This window comes from Equus asinus, chromosome X (genome assembly GCF_041296235.1).
Source record: "Equus asinus isolate D_3611 breed Donkey chromosome X, EquAss-T2T_v2, whole genome shotgun sequence".
NCBI classification, from domain to species: Eukaryota; Metazoa; Chordata; class Mammalia; order Perissodactyla; family Equidae; genus Equus; species Equus asinus.
In genome coordinates, this window is record NC_091820.1 from 78,617,520 (window position 1) to 78,638,738 (window position 21,219).

At 37.0% G+C, this 21,219-nt stretch overlaps 1 pseudogene; it reads left to right on the top strand.

Moving 5' to 3' along the window:
* The first annotated feature begins 15,604 nt into the window (after positions 1-15,604).
* On the top strand, positions 15,605-16,933 carry LOC139042753 (tubulin alpha-1C chain pseudogene; annotated as a pseudogene).
* The last annotated feature ends 4,286 nt before the right edge of the window (positions 16,934-21,219 follow it).

Genomic DNA, 21,219 nt, shown 5'->3' on the forward strand with positions numbered 1-21,219 from the left:
GGCCCTGAAGCCTTCCCACACGCTGCAGAGCCTGGTGCTGGAGCTCCAAACGTGTCCCCAAGCACGTCTATGGGAAGTCAGGGTGCCCCCTGTACCGAGCCATGGCCGGAGACCATGAGCTCAGTGGCAGCTTGCAGTCTCGTGCCGTGCCGGGCCCGCCAGGAGCTTCTCTTTGTTATGGCTTCTGGGAAGGGCCTCCCTGCTAATGGTGAGCCGAGGCCTTCACTGCCCATGGGTGCAGGGCACTGGGGATTTCCCCCTGGGCTTAGGTGTGATTGCGGGGGGCTTGGGTAGCGGTGTTGTCACCTGTTTCCACTGTCGCTCCACTGGTGAGTGTACTCTCCTGCCCTTGGTGCATGGTGATGCTATGGTGGAGTCCGCTGGAAGAGAGCCTCCTGCAGGAACTAGGCTGTCCAGGGGTCGGGGGTCAGGGGTCAGAGAGTTTTCACCTATTTCCACCTCCTCCCGGGGGAAAGTCTGTCCACGTTCTGATGTGTAGTAGCACGAGACTTTTAGGCATCTTGAGATGCTATCTGGATATACTTTGTTAATCGGTGAATGTCCAATAAGTGGTAGATTCGACGGGGGAGAGACAAAGAAGAACTCTCACTCTGCCATCTTGGTCCCGCCCACCCGCAATATGTTTTATTTTTGTTGGCATAGTTTTTTCAAATGTTTCATTGCCAATCTCTCTCTATTCATAAAGAACAGGAAACAAGTAAATATGTAAATTTGTGATGGAAATAAGGGGAAAAACATTAGAATGTAACAGGGTAGAAGAGATATTTCATGTTTGCATTTGAAAAAGTATAACTCTGTAATTGAAAGCCATGGCTAAACCATCAGGGCAATTAACACAATTATAATTCTAATAGCAAGATTTTTTTCCCTAAATAAATCTTTTACTGGTGAAACAATCAAGAATGTATAATTCCATTGATTTATCACATTCTACATTATACTATGACAGCTGTCTTTTTAAATATTTATAGTTAAAAAATGTGCTATTAAAGATAGCCAAACCCTTACAAAATCTAATTCTATCTGTCTCTAAATTTACAATGAAGATTAAGGTTAATCCTATGAAGTTGAAAATGTTCCATTAAATTTCTGATGGCAGATGGCAGCATAGGAGGACAATGAACTCACCTCTTCCCATAGATACAAAAGTTTTGCAACTACCCTTGGAAAAATTAGTCCTGAGAAAAACTGGAAATTGAATTAAAAGAAACCCCACAACAAGAGACTGTGCTGACTGAGGTGGAAGAGACCACCCACATTCTAGCCACAGCACTTATTGGCCAGGAGCAATCTTAAGGCACATAGGGGAACCACCCCACCTTCCCAAACCTGAAACAATTGCTGACCCCACTCAGCCACAATCCTGAGAGAGCTGACAACAGCCTCACAGGCCAGAGACCTACAAAAATTGGGAGCCCCTGTGCCTAGCAACCAGCCATGCTGGGGGCATACTCACTTAACAGCAATATTACAGCAGGAATGTGCTATTGGACCTTGCAGCCAAATGTGCTGGGGCCTCCCTGCCCAATAAAGCCACTGACGGGATCATAGCATGTGCACTCAGCTGAGACTTACAGTCAGCCAGACAAGAGGAAGCCAATCCTCTCCATAAACCTGCAGTAAGAGCAACCAAATCACAACAGAAGGAGACATGTAGCCCACACAGGAGACAGTCCTGGAACATTTGGTACTGGTGATGAGAGGGAAGCATATTGTTGGGCTTCATAAAGCATCTCTTACATAAGGCCATTTCTTCAAGATTGGGAGACACAGCTGATCTACCTAATACATAGATATAAGCAAAAAAAAAGAGCAAAATTGAGGAGACAAGAGAATATGTGCCAAATAAAGGAACAGGACAAATCCTCAGAAAAATAAGTAAACAAAACAGAGATAAACAACTACCTGATAGAGAGTACAAACTAATAGTCATAAGGATGCTCACTGATCCTGGGAGAAGAATAGATGATCACATTGAGAACGTCAACAAAGAATTCAAAAATAGAAAAAAGAACCAAGCAGAACTGAAGAATACGATAATGGAAATGAAAAATTCACTAGAGGGAATCAATAGCAGAGTAGATGATATTGAAAAACAGATCAGCAAGCTGGATGAAAGACTAGAGGAAATCACCCAACTAAACAGCACAAAGAAAAGGAATTAAAAATACCAAGTACAGATTAAGGGACCTCTGGGGCAACATCAAGCATACTAACATCCATTTTATAAGTGTCTCAGAAGAAGAAGAAGAGGCAAAGGCACAAAGAATCTATTTGAAGAATAATAGCTGAAAATTTCCTTAACCTAAGGACGGAAACAGACATTCAGGTACAAGAAGCACAGAGAGCACCAATCAAGTTTAACCCAAAGAGGCCCATGCCAAGGCACATAATAACTAAAATGTCAGTAATTAAAGATAAAGAGATAATGATAGTAGCCACAAGAGAAAGGCAACAAGTTACATACAAAGGAAAACTCATAAGGCTATCAGCTGACTTCTCTGCAGAAACCTTAAAGCCTAGAAGGGAGTAGTATGATATATATAAAGTACTGAAAGTAAAAAATCTACAGGCAAGAATACTCTACCCAGTCAGGTTATCATTCAGAATGGAAGGAAAAATAAAGAGTTTTCCAGACAAGCAAAAACTAAAAGAGTTCATCACCAATAAACCAGCCTTACAAGAAATGTTAAAGGGACATATTTAAGTGAAAAAGAAAAGACCACAAATAAGAATGATAAAATCACCAAAATAAATAAATAAATAAAATCACTGGTAAAGGCAAATATACAGTAAAGGTAGCAGATCAACCACCTATGAAGCTAATATGAAGGTCAAAAAAAAAAGTAGTAAATTATCTATTTCCTTGATAAGAGGTTGGTGGATACATACACACACAAAAGAGGTTAAATATGATATCAAAAACATAAAATGTTGGGGGACGGGAGTAAAAGAGTACAGCTTTTAGCAAGACATCAAACTTAAGAGACCATCAACTTAATATAGATTACTATTTGCATATGTTATCATATGTGAACCCCATGGTAATCACAAACCAGACCCCTATAATAAATACACAAAAAATTAAGAGAAAGGAATCCAGAGTAGTTCCCTTCATCTCTGCCCCCTAAGTTACAACTAAACAGATATCCATTAACCAACAGAGCATTCCCTACAAAGCACAATAAGACGTCTGGGAGATCCATGCAACCGTATGTGTGAAGATGGGGAACTGGATCCCCAGGAGCAGTGGAAAGAGATGAGCAGATCCCACTTGCTCTCTGGTGACAGTGATCTACGTCTTGGGTCCTCAAACAGAAGCTTGCAGGTGATTGTAAGAAGAGACAGGGGTAGCCAGGCCTTCACATGAACACTTTCACTTTCAGAGTTGCAGCCCAGCTGTGGGAGAACCCATCAGGCCTCAGCAGTTCACCATGGGAATGCTATCCACTGAGTAGCATGGTTCAGCCCCAACAAAGAAGCCCTCACCAAGCACGGCAGCTCAGGTGAACCACCCATGTGTGTAGAGCCATCTCCTTCTTGTGAAAGAAAGCGCTCTACCTCTCCCGCCTAGCTCACCAGCTTGGCTGGTCCCCTGCCTAGGCAGCATGCATGTGCGACCCACCAAATCACTGCAGCCAGCAGGCAAAGACAGACAAGACCTACTGGCACAACTTTCAGCAGATGCAGCAGGGTCAGAAAACACAGCTCCTGCCCTCCCGAGATGTGGAAGGTGGGATGTGTAACCTGATACAACTGCAAATGCATCAGCACAGGATCAGTTCATCAAACACCATGGAAAACTACAGTAACACTTCAAAGCATAAGGAAAATGACAAGTCGTCAGAAACCAACACTCAAGTCAGAGAAATCAATCAATGTGATATACCACATTAACAAAATGAATAAAAATCACATGATCATCTCAATAAATGCAGAGAAAACATTTGACAAGATCTATCATCCATTTATGATAAAACTCTCAATAAAATGGGTATAGAAGGAAAGTGCCTCAACATAATAAAAGCCATATATGACAAACCCACAGCCAATATCATACTTAATGGTGAAAACCTGAAAGCCATCGCCCTGAGAGGAGGAAAATGATAAGGGTGCCCACTTTCACCACTCCTATTCAAAATATTCCTGGAGGTTTGGGCCAGAGGAATAAGGCAAGAAAAAATAAATAAAGGATATCTACATTGGAAAGGAAGAAGTGTCACTGTTTGCAGATGACACGATTCTATACATAGAAAACTCTAAAGAATCCAGCAGAAAGCTATTGGAAACAAACAATAGCTACAGCAATGTTGCAGGATACAAAATCTACTTACAAAAATCAGTTGTGTTTCTATACATGAACAACAAAGTAGCAGAAAGAGAAATTAAGAATACAATCTTATTTACAACCACAACAAAAAGAATAAAATACCCAGGAATAAATTTAACCTAGACGCTGAACACTATAAAACATTGTTGAAAGAAATTGAAGAAGATACAAAGGAATTGAAAGATATTCTGTGCTCTTAGATTGGAAGAATTAACACAGTTAAAATGTCCATACTTCCTAAAGCAATCTACAGGTTCAATGCAATCCAAATCTCAATGACATTTTTCACAGAAACAGAACACAAGACTCCTAAAATTTATATAGAATGATAAAGATTCTAAATAGCCAAAAGAATCCTGAGAAAATAGAACAAAGCTGGAGTTATCACACTTCCTGATTTCAAAATATACTACAAAGCCATTGTAATCAAAACAGCATGGCACTGGCACAAAAGAGACACACAGATCAATGGTACATAATTGAGAGCCCAGAAATAAACCCATATGTCTATGGACAGCTAATTTTCAATAAGGGAGCCAAGAACACACAACAGAGAAAAGAAAGTCTCTTCAGTAAACCATTTTGGAAAACCAGACAGCCAGGTGCAAAAGAATGAAAGTAGACTATTATCCTACACCACACACAAAACTTAACTCAAAATGGATTAAAGGCTTGAATGTAACACCTGAAACCATAGAACCTCTAGAAGAAAATATAGGCAGTACATTCTTTGACATTGATCATAGTAGTATATTTTCAAATACCATGTCTGACCAGGCAAGGGAAACTAAAGAAAAAATAAACTAGTGGTAATACATCAAACTAAAAATCTTGTTCCTAGCAAAGGAAACCATCTATAAAATGAAAAGACGACCTAACAATTGGGAGAAGATATTTGCAAACCGTATATCTGGTAAGGGGTTAATATACAAAATATGGAAAGAACTCATAAATCTCAACAACAACAAAAAACAACCCAACTAGAAAATGGGCAAAGAAGATATGCAGATGGCCAAGAGGCACATGAAAAGACGTTCAACATCACTAATTATTTGGGAAATGGAAATCAAAACTACAATGAGACATGACTTTACACCTGTCAGAATGGCTATAATTAACAAGACAAGTAATAACAAGTGCTGGACAGCATGTGGAGAAAAGAGAACCCCTGTATGCTGCTGCTGGGAATGCAAACTTGTGTAGCCACTATGGAAAGCAGTATGACTATTCCTCAAAAAATTAAGTATAGAGCTACCATATGATCCAGCTCTTCCACCTCTGGGTACTTATCCAAAGAACATGAAAACACAAATGTGTAAAGATATATGTACCCCTATGTTCACTGCAGCATTATTCATAATGGCTAAGACTTGGAAACAACCTAAGATCCCATCAAGGGAACAATGGATAAAGAAGACATGGTATATACACACAATGGAATACTACTCGGCTATAAAAAAAAAGGTGGAATCTTGTTATTGGCAACAACATGAATGAACCTTGAGGGTATTATGCTAAGTGAAATAAGTCAGATGGATAAAGTCAAATACTGTACGATCTCCCTCATAAATAGAAAATAAAAACAACAACAACAAGAAAACACATATATATAGAGGTTAGATTTGTGGTTACCAAAGTGGGGGAAGCGAGGGAGTAGGGCGAAAGGGGTGATGGGGTGTATGTGTATGGTGATGACGGTAGTCTTTGGGTGGTGAATATGATGCAGTCTGCACAGAGGGTGAAATATAATGATGTATGCCTGAAATTTATATAGGGTTATAAACCAATGTTATCTCAATAAAAAAAATGTAAAGGAAGAAAATTTCATTAAATTTCAAGAAAACATATATAATGAATTTTAGAAGTGGTACTGGTTATAAACTAAAAAGATTCTTAATGCAGCACCTTATGCATAATGTTACTCTTAGGCCTAAATATTATAAAACACTATAAATCTTTACACCAATCCTTATAACACTGAAGTCACTTATAGAAATCAGAAGAAAAATTTAAACAAGTAATAAAGTCATGCTTTTAATTTTATTCAGTGATGTTCTTTCATGTAGGTAAGAAAATAATAGAACTCACATATTTCCAAGAGCCCCATGCTGCCTTTCTAATGAAATGTTGCATGATTTTATGGGTAGTCTTGTCATGATGATCAAAAGGATAGACTGGGACTTTTATCAAGAATGTACCATTAGCTGCCTGAATTATGTCAATGGATTCAAAAATAAAACACTGGGGAAAAGGAGAAGAACAAAGGGAAGAGAGGAATGAACACAGATGAAGAGACTATCATAGAGCATGGCAGAATCAAGCAAGTGAAATATTGATCACACACACATTACTCCTCATCAGAGATTTTTTTTTAAGATGTTACTTTGGTAAAAATGAACAAAGAGCTTTTTCACTTACTTTTAATGCTTAAAGTCCAAACAAACAGCTTTAGACAGCCATAAGTTTCAAGTAAAATTCAAGATATCTAATCCTGTTAGAATTGCTGTTTTTATTGTTTAACTCAAGACTAAACAATAAGATTAATAAACAGATTACCTGGAAACTTCTGCTCTTTAAGAGATAAAATATTATTTGGATGTTGTGTATCTGGCTAGAGAAGTGGGAGAACACAACTCAGATATGAATGTCCTAGTCACGTCTTCCTTAAAGCCTGAGATTGTCCTTGAATAGATGGCATAATGTTCTTCATATTCTAGTATCTGGAAAGACTATAACTCTTAGAAGGCATGTAATTTTCTCAGAATGATAATTTCACTAAAAGAACATGACTATTTCCATTTTATATACAGACAACAAACAGTTCTTAAAAACAAACAAATGTTTTAAGAAAGATTTCTGTAGTTCATAGTATGCAGTGTTGGGATTTCAAATTAAGTAGTTATTAGAGACCCATAGAAAACTTCTTAAAATATTATACACACACAATTCTATATTTGCATACTTGCGTGTATGTGTATGTGTGTAATCATAAAAGTGAATACACTATAAACTCCATAGTATTGAATTTTACTACATTAGTAATTTCTAGTTATAATTATTTAGGGACTTTCACCTCTATGATTCACAAAATATGCAACTTATTACAGAATAAGTTAATAAGGCCAGGAAACAAACTAAATATTTCTGGGCTGGCCCAGTGGCGTTGCAGTTAAGTGCACACCTTCCACTTCGGTGTCCCGGGATTTGCCAGTTCGGATCCCGGGTGCGGACATGGCATGGCTTGGCAAGCCATGCTGTGGTAGGTGTCTCACGTACAAAGTAGAGGAAGATGGGCACGGATCCTGGCTCAGGGCCAGCCTTCCTCAGCAAAAAGTGGAGGATTGGCAGCAGTTAGCTCAGGGCTAATCTTCCTCAAAAAGAAAAACTAAATATTTCTCTCTGCCTCAAACTTTACCATGCAGATGTCAGTTTAACGTTTTATTATAAATGCACAATACTGATTGAATATACTAAATATACATATTTCACTTATAATATTCATTCATAAAGTTAATGATTGAAGGTAGAAAAACACAAAATTTATATTTTGTGACTAAATATAAATTTCTACCCTAATATTATCTTGCTTGAATCTGTACCTAGGAGTGGTATTGCTGAGCCATGGGGTATTTGTATGTTCAGTTTTACTGACTAATGCCAAACTACTGTATAAAATGGTCGACCATTTACACTCCCACTAGCAGTGTTCAAGAGTTCCCTTTTATCCTCATTCTTCCAATGCTTTGTATTGTCAATTTTTTTATTGTTGTGAATATAAATTATATAAAATATCATTATAATCCTGTTTGCTTCTCCTTTTTCTAATGAGCTTGAGTTTCTTATGTTCATTGGCAATTCATATTTTTTCTTCTATGGGATGCCTATTTATGCCCTTTTAATGTTAAATCAAGTGCCATTCTGATTGATTTGTGGCAGGATTTTTGTGCTGTTTTATACATATTCTGGATACTAATACTACATTTTTCCCTGTTGTATCTTCTCTCTATATGCTGGCTGTCTTTTCACCTTTTCAGGATGTCTTTTGATGCACAAAATTTCTTAATTATGTAGCACCCAAATTTTCTCATTTCTTTTCTAGTCAGTGATTTTTATTTGTTTAAGAAATTCTTCCCTCTCCTGAGAGTTTAAATAGATATCACTTTATATTTTATTTTGAGGTTTATAATTTTGTTTTTCACATTCAGGTCTTTAGTCTTTCTGGAACTGATGTGGTGGAGTAAAAATTCATACTTATTTTTTTTTCCATATAGATGACCAATTTTCTTAGCATAATCTTTTGACTAGTCCTTTCTTTCCTCTCTGTTCTTTACTGTCATTTCTGTCATATATAATGATCCATAAATGTGATTTTTTCTTTTTACTCTCTCTAGTCTTCTTGATTTTAAATGTATCCATACTTACACTAGTAATATTCTCATTTAATTACTATAGGTTTATAATAAGCCTTGACATTTGGTACAGTACATCACTTTATAGACAGCCCTGGTTGCCTAGTGGTTAAGATTCAATTCTTTCACCACCATGGCCTGGGTTTGTTTCCTGATCAGGGAACCACACTACCCATCTATTGGTTGTTGTACTGTGGTAGTGGCATGTTGCTGTGATGTTGAAAGCTATGCACCAGTAGGAGTCAGAAGTGATTCAATAGCACTCATAACAACAAAAACATCACTTTATATTATTATTGTATTTCAGTTGTTTCATAGTTGTTTTTGGCTTTTAGCACTTCCATACACATTGTATAATAATCTTAGGAGATTCCACAAAATCCCTGCAGTCATTTTCCCCCAGGTTTATTGAAGTATAATTGGTATAAAGATGCACATAGTTAATACATACAATTTTGTGAGTTTGGACATAGTATACAATCAAGTTGCCATCACCTACAATCAAGATAATAAATATACCTATCACTCACAAACTTTCTTGCATTTAGTTGTGTGTGTGGTAAGAACATTTAATATGAGATTTACTCTCAATAAATTTTCAGGTGCAGGCATACCTCATTTATTGCTGTTTGATTTATTGCACTTCTCAGATACTGTGTTTTTTACAAATTGAAGGTTCGTGGCAACCCTGCATTGAGCAAGGCTATTGGTGCCATTTTTCCAACAGCATTTGTTCACTTCATGTCTCTGTGTCACATTTTGGTAATTCTCACACTATTTTGAATTTTTTCATTATTATTATTGTTATGGTTATCTGTGATCAGTCATTTTTTATGTTAGTATTGTAATTGTTTTGGAGTGCCCTGAACTGAAATCATATAACAGCAAACTTAATTCATAAATGTTGGGAGTTTTATGACTGCTTCACTGACTGGATATTCACTGTCTTTCTCCCTCTCCTCAGGCCTCCCTATTCCCTGAGACACAATATTGAAACTAGACCAATTAATAATCTTACGATGGCCTCTAAGTGTTCAAGTGGAAGGAAGAGTTGCATGTCTCTCACTTTAAATCAAAAGCCAGAAATTATTAAGGTTAGTGAGAAAGGCATGTTGAAATCCAAGATAGGCTGAAAGCTAGACCTCTTATGCCAGTTAGCCAAGTTATGAATGCAAAAGAAAAATTCTTGAAGGAAATTAAAAGCGCTACTCCTGTGAAGACACAAATGATAAGAAAGCAAAATAGACATTGCTGATATGGAGAAAGTTTTGGTAGTTGGGACAGAAGATCAAACCAGCCACAACAGTCCCTTAAGCCAAAGTCTAATGCCCTAACTCTCTTCAATTCTATGAAGGCTGAGAGAGGTGAGGAAGCTGCAGAAGAAATGTTTGAAGCAGCTGTTGGTTCATGAGGTTTAAGGAAAGAAGCCATCTCCATAGGATAAAAGTACAAAATGAAGCAGAAAGTGCTGATGTATATAAACTGCAGCAAGTTATCCAGAAGATCTAGCTAAGATAATTAGTGAAAGTGACCATGCTAAGCCATAGATTTTCAATGTAGACAAAACAGCCTTATATAGGAAATAGATGTCACCTAGAACTTCCATAGCTAGAGAGGAGAAGTCAATGCCTGGCTTCAAAGCTATAAAGGACAGGTTAACTCTCTTGTTAGGGGCTAATATAGTTGGTGACTCTAAATTGAAGCCAATGCTTATTTACTGTTCTGAAAACCCTAGGGCCCTTAAAAATTATGCTAAATCTACTCTGCCTGTGCTCAATAAATGGAACAACAAAGCCTGGGTAATAGCAAATCGGTTTATAACATGGTTTACTGAATAGTTTATGCCCATTTTTGAGATCTACTGATAAAAAAATTAAAAGATTATTTAAAAAATATTACTTCGCATTGACAATGCACCTGGTCACCAAAGAGCTCTGATGAATATGCACAATGACATTAATATTGTTTTCATGCCTGTGAACACAACATCCATTATGCAGCCAATGGATCAAGGAGTAGTTTTGACCTTCGTCTTATTATTGAAGAAATACATTTCGTAAGGCTATAGCTGCAATAGATATTAATTCCTCTGATAGATCTTGGAAAAGTAAATGGAAAGCTTTCTGTAAAATATTCATCATTCTAGATTCCATTAAGAACATTTTTGATTCACGGAAAGAGGTCAAAATATCAATATTAACAAGAGTTTGAAAGAAGTTGATTGCAATCCTCATGGATGATTTTGAGGGGTTCAGGACATCATTCGAGGAAGTAACTGCAGATGTGATAGAAATTGCAAGATAACTAAAATGAGAAATGGAGCCTGAAGTTGTCATGAATTACTTCAATCTCATGATAGAACTTTAACAGATGAGGAGTTGCATCTTATGGATGAGAAAGAAAGTGGACTCTTAAGATGGAATGTACTCCTGTTGAAGATGGTGTGAAAATTGTTGAAATGACAGTAAAGAATTTATAATATTACATAAACTTCATTATAAAGCAGTGGCAGTGTTTAGAGGATTGACTCCAATTTTGGAAGAAGTTCTATTGTGGGTAAAATGTTCTCAAACAGCATTGCGCACTACAGAGAAATCGTCCATGGAAAGAAGAGTCTATCCATGTGGCAAAATTCATTGGTGTGTTATTCTAAGAAATTGCTACGGCCACCTTAACCTTGAGCAACCACCACTCTGATCAGTCAGCTGCTATCAACATCGAGGCAAGACCCTCTGCCAGCAAAAAGATTATGACTTGCTGAAGGCTCAAATGATGGTCAGCATTTTTTGGCAATGAAATGTTTTTAAATTAAGGTATGTACATTATTGTTTTAGACATAATGCTGTTGCACACTTCATAGACTACAGTATAATGTAAACATAACTTTTATACACACTGGGAAACCAACAGATTTGTATAAGTCACTTCATTGCAATATTCATCTTATTTGGTGGTCTGGAACCAAACCCACAGTATCTCCAAGGTATGTCTGTATTTTGTAGTTATCCATTGTATCAGTAAATATCTCATTAATGTATACTTACATAGTGTTGTATTTCATAAATATATTATAATTTATTTTCAAACAAGTGATTTGTTTCATATTTTTGCTATTCTAAAATGGTGATTTTGGAGGATAATGTTTTTTGCCAATATTCTTGATTATCCACCTTAAGAAAAACTTTTGTCACATTGACAAATCAAGAGGCATGCAATTATTTTGAGTTTTGTATAGGTAGCATGATAAAGAGTAGGATAGAGAAATAAGAAGTTCCAAGCACTTGTTCCCTAATAGAAACATTAAAAATAAACAATGACAACTAGAGATGAGCTAAAATAACTTTACAGACACTCTGACAAACAGTCAAAGTTCTCAAGAAACCAATTACACGCCCAATCAAGAAAAAGCCACATTAAAGCAGTAGGAAATCTAATGATGTATTTATTCACCCTTGCCCCAGCCCTTCCCTACCATGATGCAATGTGGTCAGGAGGAGGCAATGGCCCAATTTCCAATGGATTCCCTGAGAGACTGGTTTTTTTTTTTTTTTTTTGGCCTAACTCAGAGCTTAGATGGAAACAGCAGGATAGCTCAGTTCTTAGGTTGTGAAAAGCTGCTAGAAAGAGTAGAAATTGCCCACAAAAGTTAAGAGGGACTACAGACCTTCAGATGCCTGCAACAAGAGCTTACATACAGAGGAATACAGTAGAATATCTAAGTTACTGATAAGTAGCTAAGGTGAGACTATTCAGGTAATTAAGACATTCAAAAACAGCCATACATAAGGAAAAGAGAAAACACACATGCACGCACACACAGAGTACAGAAAAGATGCATGACCAGAAAAAACCTGAGAATATCTTTTTATACCTTAAGCCTTTATCCTGGGCTGATCTCAAGGCTCATGACATTCCCTGATGATTAATGAAGATCTTTTATGGCAAGGAACCAGAATGCAAAGACTGGGAGAGGTGGCTGTTTTTTTCAAATGCCCAATTTTCAACAAAATAGCACAAGGCGTTCAAAAAGAAAGGAAAATATGGCCCATTCAAAGGAAAATATAAAGTGGCAGAAAGCATCCATGGGGAAACAAAGGTGACAGACATACTAGACAAAGACTTAAAAAGAAACTGTCTCAAATATGCTCAAAGAGCTGGAGGAAAACATAGACAAAGAACTAAAGTAAGGAAATAAGGGAAATTATATGAACAAAATGAGAATATTGACAAAGAGATGAGAATGATAAAAATTAACTAAACAAATTCTGGAGATGAAAATTTAAATAACTGAATTGAAAAAAATCACTAGAAGTTTCAAAATCTGATGTAAGCAGGCAGGAAAAGATTCAGTGAACTAGAAGATCTGACATTTGAAATTGTCAAGTCTGAGGAAAAGAAAAAAATGAATAAAGGTAAACAGAGCCTATGGGTTTACGGGAAACCATCAAGTTGATTGATATACACACCATGAGGGTCCCAAAGAGAAAAAGGAGAGAATGGGGAAGAGAGACTATTTGAAGAAATTATGGCTAAAAAACTTACAAAATTTGAGGAAAGACATGGATACACAAGTTCAAGCTGCTCAACAGACTCCAGGTAAGATACACTCAAAAGACCCACAACAAGATACATTGTAATCATTGTGTCAAATGTCAAAGCCCACAACAGAATCTTGAAAATAGCAAGAGATTCATCATGTACAAGGGATGCCTAATAAGATTATCAAGGGATTCTTCAGCAGAAACCTTGGAAGTGAGAAGCAGTGGGATGGTATATTAAAGTGCTGAAAGAAAAAAAAGACTGTTAAGCAAGAATTTTATATCTGGCAAAAAATGTTCCTCAAAAATGAGAGAGAAATCAAGACATCCCCAGGTAAATGAAAGCTGAGGGCATACATTACCACCAGACTTGCTCTACAAGAAATGTTAAATGGAGTCCTTCAAGTTGAAATGAAACGATGCTAGGTAATAACTCATAGTCATAGAAAATATGAGTATCTCCAGTAAAGGTAAAACAATGGGCAAATATAAAAAACAATATTATTGGTTACCAGCTATACTTTTTTATTTTCTGCATGAATTAAAAAACACTTATAAAGAATAATTATAAATCTATGTTAACATGTATAATATATATAAAGATGTTATTTGTGACATAATATCTTAAAGTGGTGGTGGTAAGCTGTGAAGGAGGAGAACTTTGTGTGCTATTGAAGTTAAGATGTTATCAATTTAAAATAGATTGTTATAACTTTTGTATGTCATATGCAATTCACATGGTAATCACAAAGAGAATATAAATTATACACAAAAGGAAATGGGAAGGAAATTAAAAGATGTCACAACAGAAAAATAGCTGAATAAAAAGGAAGGCAGTGATGGAGTAAATGAGGGGGAAATGCTGCAAGATGTGCAGAAAATAAATAACAAAAAATAATAAAAATAACAAAAAAAATACAAAAGTACGTCCTTCCCTTTCAATACTTACTTTAAATGTTAATGGATTAAACTGCCTTATTAAAACATATAAATTGTCAGAATGGCTAAAAAAGAGGATCTAACAACAGGCTACAAGAGATCTACTTTAGATCTAAGAACACACATAGGTTGAAAGCGAAAGTACGGAAAAAGGAGATCCCATGCAAATATTAACCAAAAGAGCGCTGGAATGGTTACGCTAATATTAGACAAATTAGACTTTAAGTCAAAAATTTATATAAATGGCAAAAAGAACATTATATATTGACACAAGGGTCAATTCTCCTAGAAGGCAAAGTGATTATAAACATATATCCTTGAAAGGTCAGAGCTCTAAGAAAAAGGTAGTGCTAAGAGGGAAATTTATAGCTATAAATGTCAACACTAAGAACGAAGAAAGATCTCAAAGCAACAACCTAACATTTCACCTTAAGAACATAGAAAAAGGACATTCTTCAGATAGAGGATGCAGAGAGCCCTGGGAGACAGGCTTGCAGGAAATGCTTCATTAGCTGTAGCGCGCTGGTGCTGCTTAAATAGGACGTGCACTGGCTGTCATTAGGAAGTGTGGTATGGTTGCCATCACCCAACACAGAGAAAGGGCGATGGATTTTACTATGAGTATGCCAAGGACACCTCTAAACTTCCGTCATGCCAGGCAGATGAAGTTACTACTTTATTTCACCACTCTGCAGGTAACTGAAACTCAATTACCCCTGCGGCTCACTCTCACTCGCTTACATCCTCTTGAGTTCAGATAGCTCTGGTGCTTCTCAGATCTCCCCAGTCTGTTCTATTTGCTCTACCTCAAGGGTGAGCCTGTCATAGCCAGCCAACTACCCCCTCTTTCCAGAACTCACTTGAACATTTCAGCTCTACCTAGTAGACCATCTGCTTTGGTCTCTGGAGCCCTCATGCTGAGGCTTCTAATGAGGAACTGGCCTGAAGCATTTCTACACCTTCGTGTTTATTTTAATACTTTGGCTCTCTTGTTTTAGGGCTCTGTAAAAGATACATAATGAAATTTCTCCTGAAATGAATTACTGTGGTAGAAAAATTACACACATATATATTTTAAAATGAAATACCTCTATCTATATAAGCCTGCTTGAACAATTGGGTAAATATTTGCCTTTTTTAAAGCAATAATAAACTGGAATTTTTTCTTACTAAAACAAACAAAAAGAGACAAAAAGGAGACCAAGCCTGTCCGATGCCTGCCCTCCATAAACATGGCCCAGAAAGGGTTATATAGGGTGCCTCATGGCCAATAGGCCTCTCACTGCTTCTCTTCCAGACTCCGGCAGTGAGAGATCCTTGTTGTTCCTCACTTCCTCCAGCCTTGCAGAGTCCTACAATTCCAAGTTATGCATGAATGCACCTCCATTCACCTTGGGCAGGCTGGTGTCCAGATTGGCAATGCCTGCTTGGAGTTCTGCTGCCTGGAAAATGACATCCAGCCCAATGGTCAGATGCCAAATGACAAGATCATTGAGGCAGGAGATGACTCCTTCAACAGCTTCCTCAGTGGGACAGCTGCTGGCAAGCATGTGCCCAGGGTTGTGTTTGTAGACCTGAAATCCACAGTCATTGATGAAATTCACACTGCAACTTACCACCAGCTCTTCCACGCTGAGCAGCTCATCACAGACAAGGAAGATGCTAACAATAACTATGCCTTCAGGCACAACCATTAGTAAGATCAGTGACCTCCTCATGTACTGAATTCATAAGCTCATGACCAGTGCAAAAGTTTTCAGGGCTTCTAGGTTTTCCACAGCTTTGCAGGGCAACTGGTTCTTAGTCCACCTCCCTACAGATGGCACTTTTCTCTGTAGGTGATGCCAAGATGTCCAAACTGCAGTTCTCCATTTACCCAGCACCCCCAGGTTTCCACAGCTGTTGTTGAAGCCCATGACTCCATCCTCACCATCCATACCACCCTGGAGCACTCCGATTGTGCCTCTGTGGTAGAAAATGAGGCCATCTATGACCTCTATTATAGAAACCTCAATATTGAGCACCCAACCTATACTAACCTTAACCACCTTATTAGTCAGACTGTGTCCTCCGTCACTAACTGCTTCTTTCAGATTTGATGGAGCCCTGAATATTCATCTGACAGAATTCCAGGCCATCCTGGTGCCCTATTCCTGCATCCACCTCCCTCTGGTCACATATGCCCTTGTCATCTCTTCTAAGAAAGCTTACCATGAACAGCTTACTGTAGCAGAGATCAACAAGGTATACTTTGAGCCAGTCAACAAGACTGAGGCCCTCACCATGGTAAACACATGGCCTGCTTCTTCTTGTACCATAGTCACATGGTTCCCAAAGATGTCAGTGCTGCCATTGCCACCATCAAGACCATGCACACCATACAGTTTGTGAATTTATGTCCCACTAGCTTCTAATTTGGCACTCATTACTAGCCTCCTGCTGTGGTACCTGGTGGACACCTGGTCAAATATTTCAAATTGAGTAACAGCACAGCCATCGCTGAGGCCTGGGCTTTCCTGGGCCATAAGTTTGATCCAAGGTATACCAATTATGTCTTTGCTCACTGGGATGTGGATGAGGGCATGGAGGAAGGAGAGTTTTCTTAGCCCCCTGAGAAATGGCTGAAATTGAGAAGGATTATGAGGCAGTTGGAGTGGATAGTGCTAGAAGGAGAAGATGAGGCTGAAGAGCATTAACCTGTCTGCTGCAAATTTACACTCTGTTTTCTTGGGACTGTCTTATTTCTGTTTTTCTGTAAAGCTATCCATTATGGCCCTAACTTGTCAACATGTGATGTTTCCATTAAAAAAAGAAGAACAAACTAAACCTAAGGCTTGAAGAAGGAAAGAACTAGTAAATGTCAGAGTGGATATAAATAAAATATCAAGTAGAAAAACAATAGAGAATAATCAATGAAACTAAGATTGGTTCTTCAAAAAGATCAACAAAATTCAGAAATATTTAACTAGATCTACAAAGAAGAAAGAAAGAAGCCACAAATAACTAAAAGCAGAAATGAAAGTGGGAATATAACTACTGATTTTGCAAAAATGTATAGAATTATGAGAGAGTTCTATGAACAACTGCATGCCAACAAATTATATAATCTAGATGAATGGACAAATTCCTAGAAAAACAGAAGATTGAGTCATGAAAAAGTAGAAAATTGGAATAGCCTTTTACTAGTAAAGAGAGTGAATTGTCAAAAAAGAAACAAAGACAGACATTTTTCAAAGGTAGCATGACACATTTTATTCTGGATACTGTAGGAGAGCAAAGAGACTTCATTATTAATTGGGCTCAACTTTACTGAAACAAAAAGTAAGGAAGCTTTTTAATTGCTGAGATGTGCCAAAGGAAAAATACTGAAATACATTGATGGAGTGGTGGGGGCAAGTGAGGGTGGAGGGTTTGGCTCATGTGATTAGGCCTTCTGTGTTTGCTAATGGTACTTACTGAAATCAGGATCCTACTCTCCCACACAGACTGAGAGAGAAGGGCCCTGTTTTTTTTAATGATTACATTTTAAAGGGATGGCTCAGATCCCTGAAAAGAGCATTCCTGGGTTGTAGTAGATTTAGATCTTAAAAGGGCAGAGAAAGAATTTACAATTGCAAGTTTTCTAAAGTAAATATTCTACAAAATGGAAGTCAGGGCCTATAGTCAGGTTTTTGGCTGGAAAAATAGTAAATTATTTTAGCAGCATTGAACTTTGTCAGGCAGACTTTTTAAGAGGTCTGGGGTCATCCTAGGGACAAGGATTTGGGCTGATGGAAGCCATTTTTTATTTTGGTCAAGTCTTTGTGTGTGTGTGTGCGCATGTGTGTGTGTCTAGCGGGGACTAGATGGAGCCATTTGTGTGAAGTTATGCAGTACAAATAGGCAAAGATTGAGCCTAGTCAGGAAAAGGGCACATAGGAGCCTGACAAAAGCTTTGTCAATCAGAGAGAATTTTTGTGAATCAGTAATCAAAAATCTCTCAACAAACAAAGCCCAGGAACAAACAGCTTCACTAGTAAATTCTAGGAACATTTAAAGAAGAATTAACATTAATTCTTCTCAAACTCATCCAAAAACTAAAGAAGAAGAGGGGCCGGCCCTGTGGCCAAGTGGTTAATTTCACATGCTCTGCTTCTGCGGCCCAGGGTTTCACCAGTTGAGATCATGGGCATGGACATGGCATCGCTCATCAGGCCACACTGAGGTGGCATCACACATAGCAGAGCCAGAAGGACATACAACTACAAGATACAGCTATGTCCTGGGGGGCTTCGGGGAGAAGAAGGAAAAAAAAAACAGATTGGCAACAGATGTTAGCTCAGTTGCCAATCTTTAAAAAAAAAAAAATTAAAGAAAAAGAAAGAATACTTCCTAACTCACTCTATTAGGTCAGCATTACCCTCATACCAAATCTAGACAAATACTCAAAAGAAAAAAAATGTCAGTACCCCTTATAAACATTTATGCAAAAATCCTTAAGAAAATACTAGCCAAGCAAAATACAAAGCATGTTAAAAAGACTGTGCACCATAACCAATTGGAATTTATTCCCAGAGCGCAAGAATCTTTCAACGTATTAAAATCAAAGTAATACATCACATTAACAGAATGAAGGAAAATAACCACATGATCATCTCAATTGAAGCAGAAAATTCATTTTTACAAAATTCAACACTCTTTCATGATGAAAACATTCAACAAACTAGAAATACAAAGAAACTACATCAAAATAATAAACATTTGATATGTGAATGAGCTAACATAATACTCAATGGTGAAAGAATGAAAGCTTTCCCTCTGAGATCAAAAACAAGGATAGCCAATTTTACCACTTCTATTGAACGTGGTATTGGAATTTCTAGCTAGAGAAATTGGGCAAGGAAAAGATATAAAACACATCCAAATTGAAAAGAAAGAAATAAAATTATTCATTCAAGGATGACATGCATTAATACGTACAAAACAGTAAAGATTTCATAAATAAAATGTTTAGAGATAATGAAGGAACTCAGCAAGGTTGCTGGATACAAAATCAGCACACAAAGATAATTGCATTTTTATACACTAACAGTGAACGATCCAAAATGAAATGAAGAAAGCAATTTCACTTACAATACCTTCAAAAAGACTAACATACTTGAGAATAAACTTTATCAAGGAGGTGAAACTTGTATAATGAAAACTAAAACATATTGCTGAAAGAATTTAAAGAAGATACAAATAAATGGAAAGACATCCCGTGTTCTTGGATGGAAGACTTAATATCTACGGATATTAATCCACAGGGATCTACAAATTCAACGCAATCCGTATCAAAATGCCAATGACATGATTTGCAGAAATAGGAAAATTCATCCTAAAATTCATATGGAAGCGCAAGGAATTCTGAATATGTTAAACATGCTTGAAAATGAGGAATAAAGTTGAAGGTCTCACACTTCCCGATATCAAAATTTGCCACAACGCCACAGTAATCAACATAGTGTGGTACTGGCATACATAACATGCTTATAGACCAAAGAAATAGAATAGAAAGCCCAGAAATAAACACTCATATATATGGTCAAATGATATTTGACAATGGTGACAAGAAAATTCAATGGGTAAATGACAGTCTTTTCAAGAAATGGTGTTGGGAAAAATGAACATCTACATACAAAAGAATGAAGTTGAACCTCTGCCTTATACCATATAAAAAGACTAACTCAAATGGGTCAAGGACCTAAACGTGACCAAAACTACAACACGCAAAGGAAAACAAGAGGGAAATTTTCTTGACATTGCTTTGTCAATGATTTCTTGGAAATGACACCAAAAGTACAGGCATAAAAGAAAACATAGATCAGTTGGACTTCATGAAAAATAAAAACTTTTATGCTTTAAGGAACACTATCAATAGAGTGAAAGGGCAGTCCATTGACTGAGAGAAAATATTTACAAATTATATATCTGATAACAGTTTAATAACCAATATATATAAAGCACTCTTACAACTCAATAACAACAAAATAACCTTATTAAAAAATGAGCAAAGGACTTGAATAGACATTTCTCCACAGAAGATACACAAATGATCAGTAAGCGCAGGAAGAGATTCTCAACATCACTAATCATCAGGAAAATACAAATCAAAACCATGATATAACACTTTATGCCAGCTAGAATGGCTACTAATAAAAAAAGATTCTCAGAAAATAACAAGTGTTGGTGAGGATGTGGAGAAACTGGAATTCTTGCACACTGCTAGTGCTAAGCTAAGATAGTACAGCAGCTGTGGAAAACATTAATGGCAGTTCCTCAAATAATTAAGCATAGAATTACCATATGATCCAATATTTTCACTTCTGGTTATATATCGCCCAAAATTGAAAGCAGAGACCCAAACAGATTTGTGTACAGTCATGTTCATGGCAACATTATTCACGATAGCACAAAACTGGAAGCAACCCAAAAGTCCAATGATGGATAAATAGATAAATAAAATGTGGTGTATACATGCAATGGAATATTATTCAGCCTTAAAATGGAAATAAATTCTGACGTATGCTACAATATGGATGAAACTTGAAGGCATTAGGCAAGGTTAAATAAGGCAGACACAAAAAGACAAGTATTTTATGAATCCACTTATATGAGGCCCCTAGAGTAGTCAAATTCATGGAGACAGAAAGTAGAGTAGTGGTTGCGAAAGCCTGGTGAGAGGAGAGAATTGAGAGTTATTGTTTAATAAGTACAGAGTTTCAGTTTGGGAAGATGAAAAACTTCTTGAGATGGATGATCATTTTTGTACAAAAACTGCTAATATACTAGTGACACTGCAATAAGCACATAACATGGCTAAAATGGTAAATTTTATGTTATGTATATTTTACCTCACTCACACAAAAAAAGAATGAGAAAAAAATACACCCAGAGATTTCTCCATATCAAAGATGTACCAGAGCTGTATTCTGGCTGAGAGAAGGATATTAAGAAAATAGAA